This window comes from Podarcis raffonei, chromosome 5 (genome assembly GCF_027172205.1).
Source record: "Podarcis raffonei isolate rPodRaf1 chromosome 5, rPodRaf1.pri, whole genome shotgun sequence".
Classification (NCBI taxonomy): Eukaryota; Metazoa; Chordata; class Lepidosauria; order Squamata; family Lacertidae; genus Podarcis; species Podarcis raffonei.
In genome coordinates this window covers 61,310,358-61,315,703 of record NC_070606.1, presented here as the reverse complement: position 1 = coordinate 61,315,703, position 5,346 = coordinate 61,310,358, and the positions used below count along the sequence as shown (strand labels likewise).

Sequence of the window (5,346 nt, the reverse complement as noted above, 5' to 3'; positions counted from 1 at the left end):
ATTTTTTATTTTATTTTATTTTTTTACTATTGGGACATGCAATTTGCATCTTAAATTTTTTCTCCTTAACCCATGGTTGGGGGATGAAATACAACCACATTATATCCTCCCCTCCTCAGCCAATACATTTTGCTTCTGTTGGAGGTGTGTGTGTGGTGGTGGGAAATCTGAATTGTTCCATAAATTAAAATGTTGGAAATGTATTCTAAAAAGGGTGAAGATATACTTTCCCCTCCCCTTTTAGTAAAGAAGTGTTTCATCTAATACAAAGGTAAGAAACCTGTTAAGCCCAAGGGCTCCACTCCATCATGAGCAACCATCTGGGAGGGACGGCATGCCACTGGTGGGCGGGGCCAGAGACAGAAGAAGGTGGAACAATAGGTGTGACTCTTACCTTTGCACCAGAGGCTGCCTTCAGTTTTTATGTAGACATTTTTCCATCCAAGCAAGGAAAAGGCATTAGTAGAGCTCAAGAATACACAAAAACACCTGAGGAGTGTGTGGAGCAGGGTGTCTGAGAGGCAGTCCTTTTTTTTCTAAACAAAATGTTTAGGGGTACTCTCATTTTGACTCAAGAAAACCACCATTTTTTAGTTCAAATTGGGGAAAACAATACAGTAAATGGACAAAAGTACAAAGAACACACATTAGCTCATATTACACAGCTGACAGCTCACAGCAGCTTCCAGACATCCACATTCCACACTGCTTCACACATTAAACGCTCACTTCCGTCTGAGACTCAGGAAACACAAGGAAAGGAAATGAAGCCACCATCAGAAGAAGAAGAAGAGTTTGGATTTGATATCCCGCCTTTCACTCCCTTTAAGGAGTCTCAAAGCGGCTAACATTCTCCTTTCCCTTCCTCCCCCACAACAAACACTCTGTGAGGTGAGTGGGGCTGAGAGACTTCAGAGAAGTGTGACTGGCCCAAGGTCACCCAGCAGCTGCATGTGGAGGAGTGGAGACGCGAACCCGGTTCCCCAGATTACGTGACTACCGCTCTTAACCACTACACCACACTGGCTCTTATCAGGGATGGTAACAACGAAACTAGATTCCAACGCTTACTTCACACATTAAACGCCCGCTTCTGTCTGAGACTCAGGAAACAACGTGACAGGAAATGAGGCTGCCATCGGTGGTAGCAACGGAACTGACGATTCACCATGCTAGAGAAGAAACTAAAAAAGTTTCTTCTCCCGTTAGATTCACAAAATGTTTAGGGCTGCACATACCCCTGTGTCCCCCCAGAAAAAAAGCACTGCTGAGAGGTATGGCCTAAGGAGGGTCTGTTTTGGTACAGAGTAACAAGTGCCAGATAGAAAGATGTGGAGGGCCACATTCAGCTCCCAGGCCTGAGGTTTCTCTACCCCTAATCTAATATGAAGAGTAAACTAGTGTTAGAGTGGTGGACGTGGAAATAGAAAATCCAGACTCAGTCATGAAACTTACTAGGAAGCTGGTATAAGATGGCGCCCCCTCCCAGAGCCACATACAGAGGCCAGCCAGACTGGCTTCCTTCAGCACTGGAAAGAGGACAGCATTCTCCACCACATCTGAAGCAACAGACTAGCTTAGGGGGCTCAGAAAAGGCTGTACATGGCACACACACCATTGCCCCTATTTCCCATCAGTGAGCACCTGCCACCCGAGGCAGATGCCACAGTCTGCACAATACTAGGGACAGAAAAACACTCTCTCTACAAAAAAAGCACCACAGTCACTAGGAATAAAGCTTCGCTGGGCAATCAAATAGTTTCCAAGTGGTTGTATTTTTCAATAGATGCTTCTGCTGGCTGAGGAAGGAAAGTGGGACTACTTTGACTATCTATGCTGTGTGTTTATCAAGTGTGAAGGGAACCCAAACCTCTTCCCACAAGTTAATGTTTTTCAGGTTAATATAGTTGCAATTGCTGGATGTGCTCTCATGTAAAAACATTTCCCCAATATTAATCTATATACCACCCTGCATATGAAAAATGGCATTCCTCCTCCCATCAAAAAAGGGATAGATTCAATCTATTATCCTCAGGAGTCATTACGGAGCTAATACCTGTGATTGTGACATGTGAGTTCATAAGGTTTGATAAACTCTTCTGAGATGCATCTCCTCTTGAAACATATTGCAGTTTGTGGAAAGATCTTATTATTCTCAAGGAGCACTTCAGGCTTCAGAGAAGTAATCCTATGTAGATAAAAGGCTGAGCCTCTCTTACCAATTATTTCAAGGGTTGACTGTCATTTGTTCCATAACCAGGAGGCGGCAAGAATTCTAGTGATGTAGTTTATGATGTCACATTTCCTATAATCCTGCCTCTGAAACAAATCACTATAAAAGGGAATGAAAACGTGATAACTGAAAATGTCAATTTATTAGCAATATGCTATGTAAATGATAGGGACGCGGGTGGTGCTGTGGGTTAAACCACAGAGCCTAGGACTTGCCGATCAGAAGGTCAGCGGTTCGAATCCCTGCGACGGGGTGAGTTCCCATTGCTCGGTCCCTGCTCCTGCCAACCTAGCAGTTCGAAAGCACGTCAAAGTGCAAGTAGATAAATAGTGTCAAAGTGCAAGTAGATTTTTTTAAAAGAAAAATCCATTGATTGATTTGTACATCTTACCTACTTTTTGCAGTTGTATTCATTCATATATACATACATACATATATATATATATATATATATATATATATATATATATATAACTGGTTTTCAACAATGGTCTGCAGCAGAATAGCAGTGGTGCTATTAGGCAGGTACAGTGCTATTTTTCTAGAAAAAGAGGTGCCAGAACTCATGATGAACACCTCCCTTATTCTCTTAAAATGGCAATGACAGCCACCTGAGAGGTGACATAACTGAGTTCCTGTGAGTTCCCCCTGAAAAACAGCCCTGGGTAGGTACCACAACAGAAATGGTCCCACCCCCTCACTTTCTGAGGATGAGGGATTTGGAGCAGATGACAATCAGAGTTTGCAGTGAGGAACATATGGAAGAAGGGAACCCATTCTAAAAATATAGGCTGAACAACATTGTTTCTTGATTCACATTTGTGCAAATAAAAGCAACAATTGACTACTACGGAATCAGCCTTCTGCCCTTCAGTTGTTTCTGGACTACAACTCCCATCAGTCCAGCCAGCCCAGTCATTGGTTAGGGGTGATGGACATTGTAGTCATAGAATCATAAAACTGTAGAGTTGGAAGGGACCCCAAAGGTTCAGCCCTATGCGATGCAGGAATATCAGCTAGAACATCCATGACAGATGGCCATCCAACCTCTGCTTAAAAACCTTAAAAGCCTCCAAGGAAGGAGAGTCCACAACCTCCTGAGGGAGACCACTGCCAGGTACCAGGATGAGGAAGGCTTTTATAAAACATGTTTACTGCAAACAGGCAATCTGCAACACTCACTTTTCAGAATTGTCCTCTTTGGTCACCGTAGAACATGAGTACACATACAGTTGTTTGCAGAACTTTTCCGAGGTTCATTGCTACAGAAAGAGAGATGCAAAGGTTCTTAAGGAACTTGTTAACAAGCTTGTTTGGACAACAGAAGGGAAACAGATCACAAGGCTGTATACAGCAATCATTTTAAGTTGGCCAGAGTCACTCCACTTACTTCTTAGGGAGTTTGTGTAATGGATACATGTCTGAACTCTCAAGTGGAATTTCTTAACAGAACTCTGTTGACAGGCTGTGAAAAATATGAAACTGAACTTCCATTAAGCACTTAACTTCAAAGGAGAACAGAAATGTTGCTAAAGCTTTCACACAAAGCAGAATGTATTTTATCTATTCCTGAAAGGTGTGGACATTGTTGTAAGTCACTGAAGGACTGTGATCCGATATTTGCTGAGAGTAAAAGATGTCGAGCTTTATGCCTCCTGGGTGTCTTCGCCATCAACATACCCACCAGCGCAACTCACCGTACTGAAGGCTTCTCGCTTATCGTCTTAGAAGCGTGAATTAGAAGCAGGCTGAAGATGAGTCTACTCAGCAGCCCCAAAACTGGAAAGGCATGAAGGACAGTGATTCTTAGAAGACAGATTCTGACACTCAAAGAAAGAGTCCATTTATTTCATTTAAGTTTTAATCTTGCAGCTGTTCAAAGGAGTAAAGTAGATCGTCCCCCAGGATAACCTGAACAAACTGCACAGTCAAGAAAAGTACTTGGCCCCTTTGTACCAGAGTTTCTTGTAGAATGATGGCAAATTTCTTACCAAGGCTGTAATCCAGTGCCCTCTTACCTGGGAGAAGAAATGAACAAAGGTGTCGGTTTCGGTTTCTCATTTTTCTCAGTTCGCCCCATTGACTCACCAGTTTGAGATTTTGTTTCTTTCGTCCTCTCCCTTTAGATCTTATTTTAAATTTCAAATATATGCGTAACAGTGAATTTTTTGTTCTTTATATATATAAAACAAAAACAAAGTAGTACCAAAGCATTACAATTAATATGTTTCAAGCAAAAAAATATGGTCCATCTGATAGTTCATTCTTCCCCCTGAGTCCCGTTAGGGAAAAGTCAGGGTATATCTAAAGAAATAATACTAATACTAATACTTTTTTTTTTAAGTACAAGTTGTAACCTAGAAAGACAGTTATGTACATTTATTATCTTAAAGTGTTGTTACTTATCCAGTAAAATGAACCATTTACTCATCTAATTTTGTACAAGCAACAACCAATTTGCACACGTTCAAAGCATGCGTGACCATACATGTGCTCAACGCCAGAGACACAAAAGTGGCTGGGAAAGGGGGCATAATGGGGGCAGGGTGGGGCAGGGTGGAATGGGACAAGGTGGGCTTATAGGCACCCCTTTACAGCTCAATGAAAACTGAGTCTGCTCAGTGGCCAGGGAATGGTGTCTGACTATAAAGGGCAGGGTGTATGTGTGAAAAAATTTAATGGGAAGGCAAATGGAATGGAGTAGCTTGAAGAGAAACATTTCGCACTGCAGCTTTTTGTTGCAGACTCCACTTTTAATAACACAATAATAAGCCAGATATCAAGTGTTTGAGAAGTCTACTTTAAAGGAAGTCAATTTGCATGAATTATAAGTAAAGGATTTTCATGGTGATTGTGCTTTGATCCTAATAACGTTAAATGTTGAGAGAGAGAAAGCATTTTCTGTATTCAAATCACATTCTCCACAGCTTACCATAACCTTAGAAAATGTTAGGATCTGCTGATTGTATCTAATCTATTAATCTTCAACTCGCTAGAAGATTTTTAAATATGAAGAACCACTTCTTTCATGTTCACCATCTTAAGATGGTGAACTCTTGCTCCCAAGAACTCTTGTTCCTCAGAAATATCTCATGAGACACTTCAGAGAGGAA

At 41.6% G+C, this 5,346-nt stretch overlaps 1 long non-coding RNA gene across 1 annotated transcript; it reads right to left on the bottom strand.

The window, feature by feature from the left end:
- Window positions 1-1,072: 1,072 nt before the first annotated feature.
- LOC128413438 (uncharacterized) lies at window positions 1,073-4,251 on the bottom strand. The gene is made up of 5 exons (XR_008330342.1): window positions 4,175-4,251; window positions 3,931-4,012; window positions 3,416-3,495; window positions 2,220-2,332; window positions 1,073-1,184 (listed from the first exon to the last, which is right to left on the bottom strand). It is a non-coding gene; the product is annotated as an uncharacterized LOC128413438 (long non-coding RNA).
- Window positions 4,252-5,346: the final 1,095 nt, after the last annotated feature.